At 42.8% G+C, this 23,939-nt stretch overlaps 1 protein-coding gene across 1 annotated transcript in view; it reads right to left on the bottom strand.

Annotated features, from left to right (window-relative positions):
* SLC25A24 (solute carrier family 25 member 24) overlaps positions 1 to 23,939 on the bottom strand; it is a 267,768-nt gene that overhangs the window by 177,553 nt on the left and 66,276 nt on the right. The window lies entirely within an intron of this gene.

Below are 23,939 nucleotides of genomic sequence, written 5' to 3'. Positions count from 1 at the left end.
AACCATTGAAATTCCTCCGTTATAGTTAGTTGTACTCACTATAACTCGCGCGCCCGCAATCCACTGCTGATGATGTCACATATTACATCATTCATGACATGGTCAGTGACATCACTGATGACATCTCAAATGACATCACTGATGACATCATCCACATGACAATCATACACCTCATCATACACTAGTATAACCCTTCATCACTCACTGTAAAATACAGAGTACCATATTTGAATCCATTGACACACCAATACAAGTTTATAAAAACCCACTCAGTGATTCCTAGATCTACACACACATTTAATCACTTACCTATAGATTCACTCATACATGCTGTCAATGATCAATAGAACACTATCAAATATACTTATACATCTATATCGACATTACACACCAGCACACATCCTATTCACTTATGCAGTTATCCTACTCATTTATGCAAACAACGAATCCTACTTACATTTACTCAGCTACACACATATACAAACACCACTTCATTTATTCATATAGATAGTAACTCATACTTAGGTGTTATAAAATCTCTATTACAAGTATACAGTTATCCATAAAGTCACTCATACAATCACTTAGACTTATGTATACTTATTTATATACAACTGTTACATACAATGCCTTTTATTTTTCTAGTTTGTTGGACATGTACCATTAAGAGATATTTGCTCATCAGCACACCCATAAAGATATTCACTCACCCAAACAACTGTTATAACATGTAGTCTTAACCTCATATACCTACTGAATCAACTATTCACACATCTTTCGGCAGTCACACACCCCCACCGAACCACACACACATTTACTCTCCCATACAAATACTCAGTTAACTAATCAACAACTAATATAGACTTTCACATAGCTAGTAACCAACTGGTACAGCAGTTTACACAACAACTGACAAAGTGATACAGATATTCACACAGTTTAGTCACTATCCAATATATTTAGTGAGACACTATAAAATAGTCGGGTAAACAGTCAATCACACTGCTACAAAATCCTCCATCCAGATATTTATATTTATATATCCACTCATTCTTCAATGCAGATTGCTATATATATCATACATATTTAACTAACTAACCAAACCACATTCACTGGATGATGTCATCAGTGATGTCATTTGAGATATCAGTGATGTCATCAGTGATGTCACTGACCATGTCATGATTGATGTAATATGAGACATCATCAGCAGTGGATTGCGGGCGCGCGAGTTATAGTGAGTACAACTAACTATAACGGAGGAATTTCAATGGTTTTGTACGAGTGAAATGCCCAGCTAACTAGAACAGCCCTGAAAGCTATGTTTTTTTCATTGAATATATATATATATTCCAAAAGAAATCCATGCACACTCCCTGCATGCAAATCAAGCCTTCCGAACCGAGAGTGGTTTCAAACTTCTTTATTCCAACAGGTAAGCCAGTAGCACATCCGCCTGCATTACGCGTTTCAGTCCCCACGGACCTTAATCATATGCAAATTCGAGGGGGTGGTGTCTGGGGAGTTTAAATACATTTCAGAGTCAGACAGCAAGAAAGGACTCAAGGATAGGTGCTCTCTCTTTTTTTCGTGAATTACACTTTCAGTCAGTGCGTGCAATCCACTGTTATTCATATTGGGGAGATCAAAAGACATCAATGAAAGTCCATACTCTCTTCAATCTACTGCTGTTGCACAGTTTCATCATAATTTTCGAGTTGGATGAGCCATGATCAAAGTTTTCGAATTAATCTACACTTCAATGACCATAATGCATTGCACCTGTGATTCCAAATCACTGCATCCTCCCTCAAGGTCCATAGTACTCACATGTACTCTATATCTATATATATCTATATATATCTATATATATATATCTATATATCTATATATATATCTATATATATATTTCTATATCTAGATTTCATACACAGGCTGCTCAAATTGACATCAGTGAAACCATATCCGTATATTAACATTTGGAGACCTATCTGTGTTTTACAACATACCTATTTATTTTACAAGTATGGCGAGTATCCGCGGATCCGCCGCAACTCCAGGAACACACCCAAACCTCAACATCTCATTGGAAACAGTAAGTCCCCACCCATGTACATTAGAAACCACACTCTAAATCAGTTATTTGGCTTTTACATCTCTTTAGAGAACACTGAAAACCAGAGTTCCATTGATCTTTTGGCCTCTTGCAAAATAAGATACCAAGATGTCCTATTCCGAAAACATAACAGAAGGACAACATCACGATGAAGAGGAAGAATATTTGCCACCTCTAAAGAAGGAGTCCGAGGTGTGTTAGCATTTCTCCATACCATCAGGAGAAAAAAAAAAGATTGTTACTAGAACTGTAGAGCGCAACATATGCCACAAAAAACTATCGCATGGAGCAGGGAAAAAATATTCCCACTGCACTTTGTTGATGTAGAAATATCTTAAGATCATTCATTTCCACACATCACAGGATGATGAGAGAGCAAGAAGCAGGTGGAGCATCCTCAACAGCTGGCCCATCTGTGAACCCATCAGCACCTCAGCAGATGATTACTATCCTTGGTGTAGCACATAAACTATCAGAAATGGTCACTCAATGTGTGAAGCGGAATAACCAGTGGGACTGAATAGGTCTTCTGTTGCTCACTACATGGATGCTGTAAACAAACAGACCTGTAAAAAAAAAAATGTCCTCCTCACCGTTCCACGTTTCCATTATTCATTAAGACTGAAGCCAGTTGATTCCTCCAACGTGCCTTCCCATACCCCTTTAATTACCGTGGTTACCCTTATTCCAAAAGATAAAAGCCAAAAAGTATTTTTGTGGGTCTGAGTGGCTGTATAGGTGTGTTCGTGGCTATATGGGTGGGTGAGTGGCTGTATGGGTGGGTGGGTGAGTGAGTGGCTGTGTCAGTGGTCATGTGGGTCTGAGAGTCACTGTGTGGGTCTGTGAGTGGTTGATTAAGTGGCTCTATATATGTGCAAGTGGGTTGGTGTGGGAGCGGTGTGTAAGTAGTTTTGTGAGTGAGTCTGTGAGTGGGTGTGTGAGGACTATGGGTGTGTGTGCATCAGTGTTGTATGGGTGTGTGAGTGCCTGTGGGGGTCTGCGAGTGGTTCTCTGGGTCTCTGACTGGATGAATCAGTGAATGCACACGTGTGAGAGGGTGCATGAATGACTGTATGGGTGTGTGAGTGGATGTGCGAGAGGTTTTCTGGGTCTGTGAGTGAGTGTGTGAGTGCCTTTATGGGTGTGTGAGTGGTTGTGTGAGTGCGTGATAGGTGGGTGTGTAAATGGCTTTGTGGGTCTTTGGTGAGTTAGTGGCTGTATGGTGTGTGGGTAACTGTCAGGCGTTTTGCTGCAATGCGTGTGTGATTGCCTATGTGGGTTTGTGAGTGGTTCTCTGGGACTTTGAGTGGATGCATTAGTGAATGTATTGTGAGTGAGTGGGTGTATGGATGTGTGTGTGAGTGAGTGGGTGTGTGTGGGGGTGAGTATTTGAGAGTGTGTGTATTTCTTTTTTAATTGGATCTGGATCGCAGATCCATCGTGAATTCACACTGGGTCATGGCTGAGCGCCTTGGTGGATCCACGTTTTGTGCAATTTCTTGCCCAAGGGGTCCATAACAGATCACTCCCATGGGGTCAGGGTACATCTCCCCTTAATATTTCATTCAATTTTCTGGGGTATTTTGCCCCCCTGGGACAGAGTCCCGATATACAAAATGGCGGCCACAACTTTCCTCTCAGGTTGTCGCCAGCCAATCATGGCATTGCAGTTGGCATATGGATCTGTGGATGCACTGCAGTGGGTCGGCGTCCCTAGATATCCATACATCTTTTTCGATGAATAACTCCAAAACTACTTATCAGATTTACACCTAAATACAAAAAGATGTTTCAGGACCAAGATCTAGCTTTCTGCCAAATTTGTTGTAATTTTATTCAGCAGTTCAAGCTGTAGTCATGTCTTAAATCCTATAGGTGATTGTATGGGAAAAGCGCGTATTTTGGGACTCCCCTTTTTCTCAGCCCCCACTTGACGAATCTCCCTAAAACTGTACACTATGTACTCCATGTGATAATTCAGCAAACAGACAGTCAAACTTTGTGTTTGCAGTTTGTAATTTACCTTCCTCTTTTATAAACCTGGGACTGCAATACCACAATACAAGTGTAACCCAGGACTGGGTGTGGGATGCTTCCCAATACCCTCTTTGTCACAGCTGTTTCGTAAGCACAACTGGTCCCGGTGTTACTGCCTCATGGCATCAGCTTTGGCACAGGAATGCAGACAAACATTTGCTACATTGGTCTATCATGAAACAAGATTGATTACAGAGAGGTGGAAAGGCTGGGGCAAAGAGTCAGGACAAAGTGCCTCAGAGTGATTAGGCATGTCAGGGCAGTGGATAGGTGTCGAGTCACCAAAATGCCTGCATTAGTGAAGGTGCCAGAACGAACCTCTTCCCACATGACACCATAGAGATGACCCCTTGTCCAATCAGTAGTCCTTAAAAGACTTAAATTTGCTGCTGAAAAGTTAGAAGTGCCAGGAGCAGGGTTGGATGCAAGCTGGAGTCACTGCTGCTGTTTTCATGATCCACAAGACAAGAGACATCAAAAGAAGAGAAAATCTAGCACAAAACAAAAACCTTGATTCATTCAATCTGGTGCCACCCGTCGCTCCCTTAATTAGTATATATGGGCCAGTTCCACTCGAACATGGGACGGGCTGACGTAGAGTCAGTTGCACGCTGGCCAGTTCCTCTAAATAGCAGTAGAGCTGGAGCAGCCAGACACACGTCAGAGCAGTACATCTGAACAGGGGTGTGGCACAGGCCCCTGCAGCACAGGGGAAACCCCGACCCTTCAAGGGGGACCCCATACCTTCAAGGGGGCCCCTATAGCCCCTATTCACCCCTCATCACATCCTGCAGGTAGGGGTGAGGGGGTTATCATTTTGTGCTAGTCCACTGCATCTGAAGGACCAGTAGGACTGGAGCGGATGCAGGTAAACAGCCTGTTTAGGTAGACAGCCATCAGGCAAGTATCTCTGAAAGACTCTGAATATGCACCCCCCACCCACGGCATATCCAATCTCATAAGACTATGTATGACCCTCTCCTTTGCTAGGCATGATTTACAGTGCACGATTACAGTGGAGGAAAAACAGCCTGTGAAGTCAGTTTCAAAATTAGTATTTTCAATGGGTATTAGAGCATTTTTCATTACTACCCATTCCTAAACCAGGTCCCTGGTCTGAGAATTTTCCCGTGTACCTCTAGCTCTCCCCTGTCAGACACAGTGTCTGCTACTGGACACCTGTACATCATGTACCCCCTGGCAGCGACTCCACCACAAGTTTTCCTGCCACAAACTGCAGTAAGCTACAGGGGCACAGACTGCTCGATTAAAATATCGGTTTGCCCAGATCCAGGCCGATTTTCATGTTTATCACCACACACTTGTAATGTAGGTCGTTCCTCTTCGAAGCACTGAAGCTACAACTCCCGCAATGCAATAGCGGTTTATGTGGCCGTCCAGAACTACAACTTATGCTCATCGGAATCCATCGTTCAGACCCTAACCGCGCGTTAGAGAAGGTACTCTTCTGGCCTCTCACACAGCACCAAACAGTAAAGTGAGTGGCCTCTTCATGCTCTGAAGAACAGATGCTTAGCCTTCACAGCGATAAACCTAGAAAGGATGAACGCCTTGGTCAGGCCTGGTGGGATTCGAGCGTGTCACCAGTGTGCTAGAAACACAGGTTTCTACAATCCACTGAGAGATCTTAATGGCTTGTGCTCCCAAGGAACCAATGTTTCAAGCAATATTCTATGCCTATCTACTCCGTACGCAACGTGTATTTATTCTGCAACAGCACAAAGCTTACAACTATCAGTCTTTCTTCCCCTCTCGGTCTCGCTCTCCTCTATCCACATCTCACTTACGGAGGAGCATTCATCACATTGTTCTGTGTCGGACGGAACTGTTGCACAGTCCCTACCTACATACTGCTATATCAGCCTGCTAACCCCCTAGGACATGGACTAGTTCTGTTTTTACGCACGTTTCGGCCAGAGTTGAAACCCTTGGCAGTGTCTATGCTGTCAACAACAGAGCAGCCCCGATACATAATGCATAAGCCTTTAAGGGCAACTGCATGTTTGAGGCACTAAAGTGCAACAATAAATATCTCCTCGGTTTGTAGAATAAACGGCATGGAAAACAACCCTCCAGCACCCTGTGCCGGTCCCGGTTTAAACAATGCGCCTCTTTACTAGGGGTTTACACATTATTATGCATAATGTGAGCTTTGATAATGTATCAATGGGTCTCAAAGCAACAATATTAGGTGGCACGCTTACCCCACACACAAAGCTACTTGAAAGGAAGAGCTAACTCGTTTCTCTTCCTCACATGCACGGTTTGTAGATTACGTCCAGTAGGTGAAAAATTCACAACCGGCTAAGCCTGAGACCCAAGATGGCTGGCAACATTTCCTGACTCAAGTGTTGCCAGCCAATCAGATCTTACCATGAGATCAGTGCAGAGGCTTTGCCCATATATCCAAATATCTTTTTTCTTTAAAAACTCCAAAACTACTGAATGGATTTACACCAAATGTACAACAAGCATAGGCACAGCCAATAGGTCTCGACTTTGGGACCTTATAAGTGTTTAGCCATGCAACAGTTGATGTTGCTGCACCAAGGATATTGTGCTGCATAACTAAATACTTATAAGGTCCCAAAGGCGAGACCTATTGGCTATGCCAATGCTTGTTTGCTTCTGTCACGTTTCGGCTGTTTAGTAAACTGCCTTCTCCCATGCCGGATATACTACCAACCTTTTTATCGTTTCTTTTTCCATTGGAAGTAAACCAAGCATTGGCAAAGCCAATATGTCTCACTTTGGACCTTTATAAGTGTTTAGCCATGCAGCACATTATCCTGGGTGCTGTGACGCGATGGATTGAAGAGCTATACAGTTACTACACACACAGTCACGCAAGCATGATGCATGCCTGTCTTAGGAAACATTTACGCAGTTGTTATTGCTGTAGAAGTATATGAGACCAAAAGTGCAGAGTTAGGTCTGGTTGCATTAACTTTATTGTACAAATAGTACAATATTTATAGTCCATGTGTCTGGTTGCATTGAGGGCATAAGGCAGGTAGTGCAGTATTTCGAGTCTGCCTGCATTTCTTACATGTCACAACTTTTGGAATTGTTCCCCAATGTGTGGGTTGGTATACACCAACCATGATGCCCATAGGGTAGTGTTTACATTATTCTGGTATGTATGTCTGTAAACAGGAACACCATGTTTTAAGTGTAGTCAGTGTGATGGCAGGCAGCTCAAAGCCGGCATTTACTGCCTCGGATCAGAGAGGAGCTGCTCTCTGCATGATTCCAGCCGGGAATGTGGCGCCCGTTTACAAATCCTGGAGCCAGGCTCGGCCTGCCAGGAGTCACGCTGTTTGCTCGCGGCCACACTCAGGCTTTGTTGGGGCTGTGTGTATCAGAGAAACAACAGCCTCTCGCGCAGCACTGCGATTACCAGCACAGCCACAATGCAGCTTGTAAACACGCATCCGCGAATGATGGAAGGTAATGAAAATATAGGCTCCCTTCTGGGGTGAAAGTCACTGTCATGGAAAGCAGCTGAAATCCACGTAAGCAAAACATGCAAACTTGCTTACACCCCTCGTCCACTCCCCTCAGTCAATCTTAAGAGTCTGAAGATGGGTAGCACATCATGTGATTCCACCAGGTTAGCACTTCCTTTGAGCTTGTCTGGGATCAAAGAGCAGTGACGTTGCTTCCGGTAACCCTGGCACTTTTTGAAGAACCATTTTACGATTAGGTCAGCTGGAAGCATAGATAACTTGCTTCTATAATGCTGTTAGTATTGTTATTGCTTGATACGCGGTCAATAGTTTGGGCATATTTTGTATACTGTTAATGCTTACAAATGGCAAGTTAGCACCTTGAGACTGACAGTTCGACAGTTTGAGCTCTATATAACCAACAAAAATATTCCGGAGCAGTGGGGAGTAATGCGACACTAAAAAAGGTTTCATGCATATGCTCGTGACAATAAAATAACACAGCCTGCCATCACCCTCCAGTGCCAATGCAAAACTGTTTACATACAGTACTTCAAACAGGGAAACCACTTTTAAACTGTAAATAGTGCATAAACGCCATGTTGATTTGTGTCGGTTAATATTAGTTTCATAACGAACAAGGTGTGCCTGAATTCAGTCCCCTCAGCACAATCTTGCTGTCAGCGAAAGTCAGGCTGCCTGTAAGCAAAGCCATCAAGTGCGAAAAGCACAATCCAGAGTTGCAATCACAACAAGCGGCTGTGCGGCCACGAAAGTGAACGCGATCAAACATCAAAGCGGCCGCAAAAGTGAAAGTAATCGCGGTCAAGCGCGGCCCGCGCACATGCACTGTAGCTCTAGGCTGGCCTGGTAGCACTTTTTGGAGCCCTCTCAAAAAGTCTTGCCAGACCAGCGCCTGCGGTGGGTCAGGCGAGACCAAAAAAGGGCTCTTTCTGGACCAATAGCTGGCTTTCTTCCAAATTTGGTGCAATTCCGTCCAGCGGTTTGTGCTTTAGTTGTGTCTAAAATCCCTATGGGAAATTGCATGGGGAAAACATGTTTTGGGACCGCCCCTTCTTCTCGGCCCCCACTGAATGAATCAACCTGAAACTTTCAAGTCAGCAGCTGAAGTGACTGACGTACTAGTTTTGAAAATCTTGTGACGATTTGTCAAGCAGCACCAAAGTTATTAGCAAAACAAAAAACGCTTGGTCTATGAAAACAAGGTCCTAACTATAACAACCTACTGGCGACCACCAGTAGGTTATATATTTGTAAATGTGTGTCTATATATAGAGGCACACATTTACAAGCGTAAGGTTACATAACATCAGCTGTGACTGGAACGCCACCCTAAGCATCCCGCTATCATTAGTGGTGTAACAAAACTTGAAAAGGTCCCCCTGCAAAGTACATGCAGGGGGCCCTCATGCTCTGAATCCAGTCCGAAGTTCTTTGTCCAGGGGCTTATCAGTAGACCTTGTTTAATGTCCAGAGAATGGATTACCCTCTCAGCTGGCGAAGTAGGAGCTAAAAAGGAGGGCAAAACCACTGGCTCATTTAGATGAAATGCAGAAGACACCTTGGCAATAAAAAATGGGTTTGTACGAAGGATTACATTATCCGGAAAGAATTGCAGTTAGGGCTCCCTTGTTGTGAAGTCTTGAATTTCACTAATGCATCTTGCTGATGTGATAGCCAACAGGGAAGCCACCTTCCAAGAGAGGTCGCACTTGTGAATAGGTTCAAACGGTGATTTCATAAGTTGCGACAGGACAGTATTTAATTGGCACAGCACTGGAAGAGGTCTTACTGGAGGAGAGACCCTGAAAAGTCCTCTCACGAACTCTTTTATCAGTCTATTAGACCACAGGGAAAAACAACCAGAGCATCGTCTGTACCCGGAGATTGCTGCTATGTGCACTTGGAAGGACGCCTGCACCAGACCAGCCTTGGCAAAAGATAAGAGATAAGGCAAAACGTCCTCAGGTGGCGAACAAAGGGGATCGAAAGAGTGCGCGGTGCACCATATACAGAATCCTTTCAACTTGGCTGAGTAACATTTGACCGTAGATGGAGCTCGAGCATTGTCTGACATTCATCAGAAATCGCTAACTGTCTGAACTCTGTGTGATGAGGAGCCAAGCAGACAAGTGGAGTGTGCGGACTTGAGTATGAACCACTTGACCGTGGTTCAAAGAGAGGAGAACTGGAGAAAACCTTGATAGGCGAAACGGCTCTGTGAACCAGTACTGTCGCGTCCACGCCAGGGCGATTAGGATGACACGGCAAGGTTCCCGTTTGATCTTTTGCGGAACCTTTGGAATGAGAGGAAACTGAGGGAATGCATAAGCAAACGCTCTCCCCCAAGAGAAGTATAAGGCATTTCCCAGAAAGCCTGGCTGAGGGAACCTCATGGCGAAGAATCTGCATTTTTTGTTGAGTGATGTAGTAAACAGATCTAGGGTTGGAAACTCCCAGCAGCGAAAAACCCTTTGCAAATGTACGTTGTTTAGTTCCCAATCGTAACACTGCCTTGTGTCCCTGCTGAGGGAAATGATCCAATCGTTCTGGACTCCTGGCACATACTGAACCTGTATCGATATTTCGTGGGCTATCAGCCATTCCCAGATTTGCTGAGCCAGGATTGAGAGAGCCTGAGACCTTGTCCCACCTTGCTTCAGCAGATCTAACATGGTGGTAGTGTTGTCCGTGCGAATCAGGATCGATGACCTCCTGATTCTTGGCAGAAATGCTTGGAGGCCTAGAAAGACCACCTTGAGGTCTAAGAGATTTATGTGACACTGTGCTTCCTGGGCTGGCCATCATCCATCATCCATGGACGTGCAATTCAAGCAAGTGGGCACCCCATCCGTCCATGGAAGCATCCTATGTCATGACCAACTTTAGTTTTCTCTTGATGAAAGAAAGGCCTTGGGAAAGATTGTCTCGGACTGCCCACCAGGACATTGCTGAAACCATCCTCGGAGTGATTGATAGGAGGTCCTCGAATGAGCCTCAAGACTGCATCCATCGAGTGTCGAGTTCCTCTCGGAGAGGCCTCATCCTTAGGCAACAGTTCAGAATCAGCAGGATACAGGATGACATCATCCCTAGCATTGACTTGTATGCCCTCACTGAAACGCACTTTTTGCGGACAGACCCTTAACTGCCTTTTGTGGTAAATGCTTTCGAGAGCGTAGTGTCCAGAGTTGCTACTAGAAATACTATTGACCTGGAGGGAGCCAGGACTTTTCCCGGTTGATTCTGACCCCCAGGGAGCGAAAGAGTCGAACACAGGCATCTGTCGATCTTCTGGCGGCTTGAAGCTATGGGGCCTTGACCAACCAGTCGCCCAGATAAGGGAATACCTGGTGACCAGCTCGCCGTAGAAAAGCCGCCACTGGAGCCAAGAACCTGGTGAAGACTCTTGGAGCGGACTTCAGCCCGAATGGTAGTACTCTGATTTTGTAATGGCACCCTGCTACCTCGAACCTCAGAAAACAACAATGTTTTGGGTGAATGGGAATGTGAAAATATGCATCCAGAAGGTCCAGCGAAGACATATAGTCTCCTGTATCCATAAGAAGCAGAATTTCCTGGAGCGACAACTTTCTGGAGGGTTGGGATTTGATGAACTTGTTCAATGACCTTAAATCCATTATCTGCCTCCATTTCCCCGTCTATCTCCTTCTTGAGGATTTGGAGACGACGATGGGAAGTTCTTCGCTGAGGCACATTCGGAGGCTGTTGAACAAATTCCTGGGTGTGACTGTGGCAAAATACGTCGAACACCCATTTGTCAGAAGATACAAGCTTCCATTGATTGAACAATTTGGAGGAAAGGAGGCCAAATTAAAGTGGGACTACGGTACCAGAGGCCTGTGGATCCTCATTGTCTCTTGCTAGAGTCGTGAGCTCTTCCTCCTGATGGTGTGCGTCGACGTGCTGATAACAATGGTAATAGAGTGTCGAACCCTAAATCTGTTGTAAGGTATGCTCAAAGTCTTCTTTTCAAGTACTCCATATAACCAGCTAACAGTAATATGTTCATATTTCGTGGAGTCCGTTTTCACTCATTATTAAACTTTACTAGGGATGTTACATGAATAAATACGTATTTTGCCCACCATGGCACACAGAGGGAGAACAGAAAAGGTAGTTTTTACCTCCGGGTAGGTTAGAGCAAGAGTTCTAAGAACTGCCAATGTCTGACGTGCCCCCATCCTCCTCCTCAACTCTCCATTCCATGTTGCTCCCACCAACATTGACTTCTCCCCATCTTTACCTCTGTTGCTCCCCGTCTCTCCCATCACGGTTTGTCTTCTTTAAAAAAAACTTGTGCACATGGCGACTCATCACACATGTACATTGCTATGCATCAACAGACTGGCCTGCCATAGCGTCATGACGTATACTCACACAATGTGTGATAGTGCATGTGCATGTAAATGTCATCGTGCTTTTTTGGTCAATGGTGAACAGCATCAGCAAAAAGCATTTTCCCCTCTTTTTTCAGATTCTAAACAGCACCAGCAAAGCCAAAAGCTTGGCAAAGCTAATAAGTCTCCACTGACAGACAGAAGTGGATACCTATTGGCTTTATCAATACTTGTTCATTTCATGAGCTAAGCACTGGCATTGGGTAAGCATAAAGCACTGTCTTTTATCGCACTAAAGCAAGTAACCCAATATTCTGGTATCAATCTGAGTGAAATACATTGAGCACTGTTTGTTTTTTAAACCAACGCACAGACCCCAGTAAACAAAATCATAACAAAGGCATTCAATTGTGCATCCAGGGCCAAACAACTTCCAGTGGACACAAACAACGATTTCTACTTAGGACTCCTACAAGCAAGTTTTTTGGGGGGTTGGACCATAAAAGTGAGGAACAAGTATGTGCATATGTGTCCGGATAGCAAAGAGGTATTGAGATGCAAACACAAACTCATCATCAGAGTAGTGGTTTTGACCAATGTAAATAGAAATTAAATTTAATATAGTTGCTTTGACGTTTCGACTCCTCACTACAACTTTTGAACTGTGTCTTCACCAGCCCAAATGAGATAGCAACTTCTCTGATAAAACTGACATGATCAAGGAGATTTCGTGACATTTGCTATACCAGCATGAAAGGTTTTGTTCTTCCGAATCCAGAGTCACTTGCAAATAATCAGCAGTTATTTGTTTGAGCTGTAACTTTAAGATGCCAAGTTCTCAGACTGTGTTCACTCTCACAATCACCGTGCCATTTTTTTGGAGCATCTGCTTTTGATACCTGTATATTGGCTAATTGCAACAGTAATTAAATAATTGGTTACTCTGTTCTGAAGTCTGTACAGCAACTTTGCCTAGGAAGCTTAGGCTGATAAGCTTCCTTTAAGGGACTCATTGTTTATTTTGTGAATATTATGAACCCAGGAATACCAGAATGTCCCATATTCGGTTGGTTTCAAATATACAAATCTCACAATGGGGAACTGGCCAAGCTGAAGCATACCAACTACAACCCTGAGTGCTGATGGTGCATATCAAAAGAGACTGCTCTAAGGGACGCGGGGAAAAACTCAAGTTTACTAATGAATTGGCTTAAGTTGAAAACCAAAAACTGAATCGCTAAATTACATGTGAGTTGTCATGCACAATCAGAAAATTTAGAATTCTAAATTGTATGACAGGTGAAGAACTGATTTGCAAAAATAAACTAATTTAATCTTCTGTTCCAAGAATCTTCATAAAAATCGGGTATTGTACATGGATCAAGTTGTATTGTTAACCACATCAGGCTATCCAACGTGTTTAGTTCTCATACAGAACTTCTTCAATGCGAGAATGTCAAGGACTAGCATTGCCTCAATAAAAGAAGTAATATTTTAAGTCTGCATCCATAATACCAAAAGTAAAACAAAATGTCACTCTTACGAATAGAAAGTATGGTAGAACATTTGGCAAAAGAAAACATCCACCACAGAAAGAGCAGTAGCTCCAATACGGCCAATAATAAAGCACAACAACATTCCTCCCTTGTAAGTATACCTTGACCATTACCATGTAGCAGTGTTAATTTACTAGAGGATGTTTTTCTTTCACTATAGGATTAAATCCTTACAACTAACAGTCTCTGGGTAAATGATCAAATTAACTATGTCCACCAGCTCCCGGATGGGACCTTTATGTACAGTGGTAAGCAAATTAATAGCGAGTCATGAATGGAGTTATTTCTATTATAAGGGATCATTGCCGACTTCAGTGAATGTAGCACAGCTCTGTGGAATGCTTACAGGTCTAGAATGTAAAATACATGATGAATAACATCAATGGATCAATGTAATGATAAATCCAAACACCATAACAAGAGTAGAGGAGATATAGTGCTGTATAGGAGTGGTACCATAATGAATTACAAATACTGTACAGCAACAGTAGTCGTACTATGGTATAAAAGTCCCACAATTTGCCGAGAGTGTGAATATGAATGTGATAAAGATGGGGAGTATAGATGTCCGGACAGGTGGGTAAGAGCTCTCTTTTATCATTGTTTCTTACTGAAATATTTGCCCGTTTGGTATGCAAAAGGAAAAACGGTAAATAAAAATGTATTTGAACTAAAAATCACAACAGGAGACCAGTCTTGGTTGCAACTGCTAGTGGAGACTTTATTAATGAGCAATTAACAAAAAGGTGAAATTTAGAGAGTCTTCACTCGTGTTGGATAACCAATAGCTCAAGGATGCACTTTTGCTTGTTATCCCTTAGATAAAGTTCTTCTATTTCATTCCTTATAGCCAACCGGTTGACAAACTCTGGAAAAGAACCAGGTGTACGCAAAACTGGAAAAAAAAAAAAATCTTGTAATTTCTTGAAAAGAAAAAAAGTTTACTTGTGAGCTATCCGCATTGTTTTCTTCTTTTCCTTCAGCTCTAGCTCTCTGAGGTAATACCTTTCCATACTGTATAAATACATCTATTAAGGCCTTTTACAGAGAGAAAAAAAAAACTTTTACCACAGGTCTTGTTTTCTCTCCTATGAGTTTCAAGACTCTTTGCCCAGACCTTTTCTCCCCTCCTTTTCTTTAGTCTTTCAACTCAATTTTCGTCACCCACCTGGCATAGCCACAGGCCTCCTGGAATGTGGTGGGATGACTGGATTCAACAGAGGATTGGAAGCATGCACCAGTCCTAAGAACAGGTTTTGTGCCTCTTTATTCCGTAACTCTCCTCCATTTCTTTGCTCAGGCCGCTACTGGATCCTGTCTGCCTACCTCAGAGGAGCATCCTTAAGCCTGCTGCTATCATCCAACGGCTGGAGTCTCTCTCCCTCCCAAGATCCTTCCTTGGTGATGCCAATATCCTGTCGCTCCACTTCTTCATGCTGCCATCACGGAATTAGTCCTCCTCCCTTTTTAGGTTTTTGTAATTGGTCTTCCTTTAACCTGGTCTTTCCTCTATGTATCTCCTACCTAATCTATTTTTACTTTACTCCCCTTCCTTACACTGTCAACTTTCAGGAAATCTCAGAAAAACATAAACCCAACTTTGTACACATATCACTATCTAACTCCTGACCTGTTTTTGTGTATGTCTGGTATGTGTGCTAATAAAATTCCAGCTGAGTGAAGGTGTCTGGGGGAGGGGGGGAGGGGTATTTGGTGGAAATGTACACACCTGTTCAGGTAGATAGGGCCTGTGTAGCAAATGCTTTATATGTGTGGGTGAGAAGCATTAACTCTAAAAGCGCTTGTGTATCAGGAGTCAGTGGAGTTCCCTCAAGTACGATGTGATACAACATCAGTGAGAGATGTTGAAGAAGATTCTGGCAGTCGTGTTGTGGATGGGTTGCAGTCTGTGATGAGTTGTTTGGCAATTCCTCCATAGAGGTAGTTCTATAGTCCAGTCTGATGGTTTGGGTAATGGTCTTTCTGCTGTTTGGCACCCATTTATGGATCTTTCTCAGCATCCTCTGGATGTGGAAGCAGGCCGCAATGACTGTGTTGACCTGGGAAGACATGTCCAGATTGCAGTCTATGATGATCATGAGGTTTCTTCCTTGTGGGCTAGGGGTGGGTCCCAGGTATGCAGGCTACCAGGCGGAGTCCCACGGTGAGACATCATTTCTGAAGATCACCACTTCATTGTGGTTTGTGTTCAGCTTGAGGCAGTTGGACTTCATCCAGGTGGCCACTTCCGTCATGCAGGTATTAACATTTTTCTTTGTTCTGGTAGTCTGATCTGAGGACAATATTAGTTGTGTGTCATGGGCGCAGGTGAGTGTTTTTATGTTTGCTCAGATGACGTCTGCCAGCGGAGTCATGCAGATGATGAAGAGTGTCCGGTTGAGTGAAGAGCCCTGCATAACTCCGCAGACGAGTGTTTGGGCTTCTGGGGGGTAAGGCAGCATGTTGACTGTTTGGGTTCTTCCAGTGACAAATGTGCAGATCCAGTGGAGGGAGAGTCTTAGGAAGCCAGTGTCGTGGAGTTGTCCGATCAGGATGGGATAGGAGACTTTGTCAAAGGCCAAAGAGAGACTGAATAGGATTAGGGTCGCAATATCTCCTCGGTCCAGGATCATCCAGATGTCATCTGTTGCTGCAATAAAGGCTGTCTCTGTAGTATGATTTGGTCTCAATCCAAATTGGGTGGCATTGAGGAGCTGACGGGTAGTCAGGTAGTCGGCGAGGTGTCTGTTGACTTTTTCTAGAACCTCGGCTGAGTCTGGTAGAAGGGAGATTTGCAAGCTGGGTGGTATCTGCAGAGGACTTCTTCAGGAGGGCATTGAAGGCTCTCTGCTTCCAAGCTTCTGCAAAAGTGGCAGTGTTTCCAGACGTGTTGAGGATAAAGGCAAGAGCTTTGCGGATGGGGTGGAATTCTTGCTGAAGGCATGATTGTGGCCTCCCACACTCCACATTGGGACTCTTTAGGGAGCATCCGAGGCTAGAAGAAATACTACCTCATCATCACCATCCTGATGAAAATCCATAAGCTCCCCTTGCCAGCTGCATAATTGACTAAGCTATCATAGCCAGCATCCCTGCTTACCTTGCAAACAGGCTCACCATCTCTGGTGGCTCCCGGCACACCAGCAGTCAGTATGCTATCACACTACAGACTAAACGTGTAGAACCCCCCCAAAAAAACAGTAGACCTTTTTCAATCTATGCACCCAGAATCTGGAACAACATACTTGTATCCTTTAGGGCCACCCTAACGCTGATCTAATTTAAGAAAGAGTTGAAGATGCACCTCTTTAAGGAACACTACATCACAATACAGCAACAGTCCACAAACTAGTTACCTATCTTAGCACTTGCTGATTTTACGGAAGACTTTGACTAAGTACATAATAGACAGATTAATCAGCCATTCTCTATACCGGACCTCCTAGCTGCTGGTATTCTAAGTCTTTTAGAATTTCTTTTAATTCTTCCTTTTTCGGATTTTCCAAGCTGGAATCACTCTCTACATCTTCTATTTCTGCATGAGATATATACAGGAATTGTATTAACTTGACCAGTTGGAAGGCCTTATTAATTCTTTTGTAAATGGATGTGGTAGATTTGAATCCCTTTCTTTTTCTATGAGCGTTCTATTTGATACATCACAGTACCTATTTTCTTCAGTATTTTTTATGAAGAACCCTGCCACTGTGTCAACAATTTGTTTCCCTTAAGACAGAAGTAAAAACACCCAGTCTCCCGGCTCTCTAAACATTTTGATTTTTTTTTTTTAAATATATTTTTATTGAGTTTTTTTCCAAACAAAACAATCTGATACAGAGTCAAATGTTCACAGTACTCTTCTGAGCATCAGTCGCCACAAAATAGTGATCATTCTACTCTCCTCAACTCAGAAAGGGGGAACATAAACAAAAATCCCCTAGATTAGATAGCAGTATACATATACAATGAGTGGGATACATGACTAAATAAGAATTCATCACTGGCTAATGTCCAAAAGGCACGCCTGCGACTCTTAAGCAAAACACAATAAAGGAGCAAACCCACCCCCCAACCAACCACCCTCCCATCCCACCCATGTCCCTGGTGTGTCCTGTACTGCAGCAAGTCAATATAATTCTGTGCAACTTAGGAATCAGCATTATATAACATTAGCATATTAGAACCAGTGAGGATCATCGCTTCCCCAGTCAATGACACTGTTAATACTACATTAATCACAGACAGTCAATAATGTACACAGAACTCAAGGTGAAACAATTTGTGTACCCGCTGTAGAGTTTTCAACCGAATCCATCTCTGGTGCTTGCAGTGAAACCACCAAAGCCTCCCAGGCCCTCGCAGTCTCCATGGCTTTATCCCCCTGTGCTAGTCTAGCAAGCTGAAACCTGACTGTACTTTCGCCCATTGCCCATTTAAGCAATTCTGTTTTCCATCTATGGACGCTGGGGCCCCCTGTGGCCTTCCAGTGTGCTGCAATATCCCTCTTGGCCAACAATAGTCCCAAATCCAGAAATTTGCTCGTAACCCAAGACTTGGGCGTGTGGGGGAACCAATGAAGCAAACAAGTGCCCATGTCAGCCGCTATCTGCCATTCTGTGATCTCGCATAGCAGCGCGACTACATCCTCCCAGTACGTTCCTAATTGCGGGCAGTTCCACATCATATGACTGAACTCCGCCCTCTGTAAACATTTTGATGATAAAAATGTTTGTCTATCTTGAGCACTATAACAATTTTCTTTTACCAATTGCATCAGCTTACTGAGGTGACTTCTGAGCTGGCTAATGTATTCCAAAAGATATGTACCTGAGGCTGGTCGAGATTCCCAAACTTCCCTGGACAGGACAAGAAGGGTGCAGGGGTTTGCGACCAATAGAAGTTCAAAGGAAGAAAATCCTGTACTTTCCTGCTTTTGACAATGTATGGTGTCAAAAGCAGGAACTTTTTGTCTCAGTTTTTACCGTTAAGGCTAAGCATTTTCTTCGAAGTCAGTTTGAAAGTACAATTATAGCACTCAATGTTATGGCAAAAACCCTTAACCATAACTGCTACCACCTGTGTAGTAGTTATTTGCTTTAAGAGGATGGCATCTGGGTATCAGGTAACCTAGGCTACAAACAATTACAATATATCTATGCACTTTATTGGAGAGAAGCAAGAGCCCAATCACATCCATGTAAACCCCTTGAAAAGGTACATTAGTAACAGGCATTTGATGTAGAGGGACTTCAAGAGGCACCTATTGACTGGATTTTTAGCAAATACAGCATCCTTGGAATGTTGCTTAATGTGTGCATAACTGCCAGGCCAATGAAACCAACTAACATTATGGTCTTTGGTTTTCGCTCACCCAAAATGACCTTCCAACAGTTGAGTATGTGCCAAAAACTAGTTTCTACCCTGGAGAGAAAAGGTGAAGGGAATACTAACTGTAAGGGCTGATCTTTATCTTCTTTTCTATAAAGGATATCCCTTCATTTTAATAAAATAGGGTCCTATATCTCACGTTTCGCCTTCAGCTTTGGCCCAATGCTGCCTACAATTGTGGATTCTTCCTTTCGGCAGCTTGAGAATCTCAGTTCTCTCCCTCCCAGATAGACTCGTCAAAAGAGACAGGACGAGTAGGTGTTTTTTCTCTCAGATGTAAGTGCTCTCCTAGATTTTTTTTTTTTTTTGCTGGATCACATTACAATCTTGGGGAGTATCATAAAGCCATTTGTTAGCTACCTCTTAACTATCCTTCAACAGGGTCCCGAAATAGGAATTAGCTGTTCCCAAGGTAAACTGTTTCTGTTATGGATGAAAACAAATGGTGCTTCTAGATTATGTGGATCAAAGGTTACTAAAACGTGGTGACACATGTTAAGGCGCTGTGGAAGGCCCTTAACTGGTCATTTTTCAGTTGCTTATTTTTTTTGTTAAATTGGTAAGTTGGTGAAATCTTTGTCCAGACATGATTACCAAGTGTAAAAATTACAAAATAATGAAGTGATACTTTCACCACATAATTTGGCTTTTCTTGACGCATAATTTAGCGAACCCTGCCACATACTTTGGAGCTTCCCTACTGCATAATTCCAGCAGTACTGGCATCAAGTGGCTTTAGTTACAACTCCAGTGTCCATGCATTTTTGCGCCTTTTTTCTAAGGCAAAGCAGCACAGCATGCCCCCCACCTGCCACATTCAAAGAAGCATTTGTAATGCAATAGGTCTTGCTTTAACCAGAGTTTAAGCTATTGGCAATGCAATAGCTTAAACTCTCACAAATGTTTTTTTTCTTCTAGAGTCCCTGCGGCGCTTTCAGATTCATGAAGGCCGCACCACTTTCTTTAGACACCGACTTATAAAGCAGACCAATTAACACCAGTAAAAGGTCCAGTCGTTATGGAAGGTAACTAATGCAGACAAAGCGGTACCAAGGAGGGACTAACAAGCCTAATAACGACGTGGAAGCCAGCGATTACGAAGGACAATGACACAAGCCAATTAAAAATATGGGCTGATAGTGGGTGGGGTTTCAAAGCCATACTCCACTACTGCATGTTTCGCAGCATGTTTTGCAGCAGCGCATGCGCTGTCCACACTCGACCTAACAATTGGTGTCAATCATCCAGACTAGGAATAGGATTCAATGGAGGACAAGTTTGCACTGATTCAGATTTCCCTGGTGGTAAAGCAAATGGGGGTTTATTTTGGTATGCATTTCATTCATGTCTTTTGTGACCTTGGGCTCTGTAGAAGGCACAAGCAATGTTTATACTTACACCAGATTCAATTCACCATCTGATCTGACCCACTTCAACTAGTAGGACTAAGGGCATTTAGAAATAGCTCATAGATTTTTTTCCAAAAGCCCGCGGTGATGGTGGTCTTTGGCTTGAGCCATTGGTACCCTAAATCTTTGATGCTGTAAAATAATGCCCTTGGCATCTCCCAACTAGTCTTTCACTTTCCTAAATATAAGCTTATAATTCTCAGAGTTAATTCCTAATCCCTCTCTTAGGTGGCTTTCCTTACTTCGCCATCTGGAGTAGTAATACTGTGATTAGCACCTCGACATGCTGCTTAAAGTTCTAAGGTTAAGAGGGGCGCTTTATATTGACCCAACCTCTAATTGGGCTATGCCGTGCTCTGGGCAATCCTTAAAAAATGGGTTAAAAAAGTCCAAATCATTTCTGGAAACATTTCTGCAATACAACGGACAGTATATATATATATTTGGGTTCCCTCTCTGCCGAGTGAAAAGTTCGACCAACTTCCCCAGAGTAGTGTTCTGACAGAGAGATGCCTTATTAATCTCTTGGGAATGCACCTGTAAGATAAGTTGGAGGGAGTCTCCTTCTTGCTGAGAAGTCCTAATGCACCGTTTTAAAGAGCCCACTCTAGACATTTCTGCACCTCAGCAAGCTGCTGTAATAATGGATCCATTTCTGGTTTGTTTGCTCAATTCTACTTCTCACACCAATTTTTATCTTGGTGAGAAAGGTACACAAGAAGTATAATTCTAAAAAATGGGACATAAAGTTCAATATTAGAGTCTTTATTTGCAAAAATGGTCCATTTATCATAGAAATCCTCCGGCGAATGTGCACTCAAGAAATGCCAGAAGACTGTTGGTGTCTATCGATCCAGAAACAGGGAGTTCGGGTATGACAGCGCTGCACTACTGAAGTTTCATGTTTGATGAAAGTGTTCACTGAATTCAATCAGTTAAAAGTAACGTCACAAGGATGAACAGCAGCACCAGTACCTTCAAGAGAAAAGATTTTAAGATTGGATCTTTAATTTACCAGTGGGGTGAAAGTCCTCAAATAAGGACTTTTACCAACTCTGCTCCTCCCTGCTGGGATAGTCCTCAGTATTCTTATCAAGAAAAAAAATCTGAAATCTATAATCATTCCAGAGTTACATGCCAACAAACTCAGATGCTTTAGATACTAAAATAGGAACAAGCATTGGCCTTGGGAAGGCCTGGCCTTGCGAAACCTGAAATGTTTAATTCTTTGTATTTTTTTTTTTTTTTGCAACTGTGCAATATATATATAATGTGGGGTTAATTTAGCTGCAAAAACCTTAAGTATAAATAACCTAGTATAAAAATCAATATAAAAAAAAGAAATCAAAGCACTGATTGGCCCATCAGCCCAGGAATTTAAGTGGACTACTTTTCAGGTGGCTGTGCACATCTGCACTAGTAGAATAACGCATGGGGTGGTGGGCATAGCAAAACGTGAAGAACACTTGAGCACAGCAATGGATTTAGAGTGCTCATCGTAAGGTAGGGAATTATAAGAAAACATAAGAAATAATGGTAAATTAAATTATTTGAAATAATTAAAAAAATTAAGTAATACTTTAATGTTTACAATAATTTATAAAAATAGCAAACATTACTTAAATATAAAATGTTGACTTAATTATTTAACAGTAAATGCTATTAAAAATAATTAAATTCATTTTAATTCTATACATTACTTCTATATAAATGCACATTAAAACAATATTTGTATTCAAAATTAATTTAATAGTACTGTGGCTTTTTTTATTTTGTTCTACATTTATAGTAGGTATATAAATTGTATATACATTAATACTAAAAATATTTATTGTAGAGTTAAATACATGGTTTTAATTTTCCTTATACTGTATAATAGGGTGACTCCGAATTAAAGTTAATGTAATATACAGATGTATAGAATAATTAAAATCAAAGTATTTTTAATAAAATGTATTGTTAAATCTATTTAATTCAAAAGAGTTTATTAAAATATTGTATGATTAAGTAATAAATATGAACTATGTTTTTATTTTATTTTTCATGTTGACACAAAAGATCCAGAGGGAGAGGGCCAACCAGAGACGTACAGCTCCCTATAAATCATGAAACTCAAAAAGGAACACATCTGGTATATACATTAGACAAAAGGGAAAAGACAACTTTTGGGAAGTGGGCTATTAGTAGTGGCAAATGTATATCTGCCACTGGCAATAAGGCCACTAACGCAATATAGGGCTCAGTACAGTGTTTAGAAAATTATTCCCATGCTCAACCCTTGGCAGCTTGGCTGCTAGCAGGCAGCTTAACTTCCAAGACAGGTATGTAAAGCATTTAAAAAACACCAATTCAGTAAATAATTAAGACACCACACACAAAACTCCAACTCCAATTTATACAAATAGGAAAAATTTTTGTCTTTAAAATGACACCACAATGAAAAAAAATCCAATGCAGGGAACCGGAGATATGAATTTTTAAAGCTTTACCACTATATAGCACATGGAAACCTATAGCGCCTATTGGGACATCGGGTCGCACTAGACCGGGTCAAAGTTTCAGGCCGACCACGATGGTGCCCTGCGCGGCTACCCCTTGTGGTAGGTCTCAGTCAAAGTTTTTACCTTCTGACTTAGAAATTCTTCCAGGGGTCCCTCGAAGCGCTCAGCCAGTCCAGATTCGGTGAGGGTTCGCCGGCTTGGGTTTTAGCTTACTCACCGGTCAAACTCTGAAAGTAGGACCTCCGGAGCTTTTCAGCGGGAAGAACCTGGATGGCCGGCTCGCAGTTGAGGGTCACCGGCTTGGCTGGCCAGGTCGAGTCAGTCCACTTATGGAGCTTTTTTCCAAAGTTGCCCTAAACTTCTCCAAACTTCTGGTTCTTCCTAAAGTTCCCCAAAGGGTCCCAAAGTGTCCAAAACTTACTCCAAGGGCCTGGAAGCTCCAAGATGGTCCTTGAAAGTTTGGGACTTCAGTTAATACAATCCACTTTGACAAAACTCTTACGAATCCTCTGGTAGTACTCTAGGCAGAGGATTCTTGGTGGAGATGTTCCAGGTGATCTCTGATAACCTGCAGCTAGCAGGGAGTTCACACTTTGGTCCTTTTGAAGCAAGTTAGGTCCACAGGCCTGTAGTTCAGGTTGTGCAGCAGGCACAATATATAGAGAGCAGGGTCTGGTTGGTGCCAAACCAACTCCTCAGCATGGACCCTTTGGGGCCAATTTTTGCCCCGGAACCCCATCTCCCGGCCAGGTCTCCTTGGTGCCTCCAGTCCCTACTGGGACTGCAGTGGAGACTGGAGTAGATTGGTCCCTGCCAGCCTCACATCCTGCGGGAGCCAGCATTGCTTTCAGACATAGGGAGCTGATAAACATGCAGCTTCCTATGTCGGAAAGCAATTCTGCTCCACTTCCAGCAAGCAACAGCATTTTGGCAGCTCTCACTTGCTGGAAGCGGAGCATTTGCTGTGACTTGGTGGGAGCGCTAAAGGCACCCTGGGACATAGCAGGAGCCGGCCATAGGGAGTGGCGGTCCCCAGGACAATCTATGGTTCGAGGGAAGGCCGCGCGGCCCTCCTCCTTT

This window comes from Triturus cristatus, chromosome 4_2 (assembly GCF_964204655.1).
Source record: "Triturus cristatus chromosome 4_2, aTriCri1.1, whole genome shotgun sequence".
Lineage (NCBI taxonomy): Eukaryota > Metazoa > Chordata > Amphibia > Caudata > Salamandridae > Triturus > Triturus cristatus.
The sequence above is the reverse complement of the archived record's forward strand: the minus strand, read 5'-3'. Positions and strand labels throughout refer to the sequence as shown.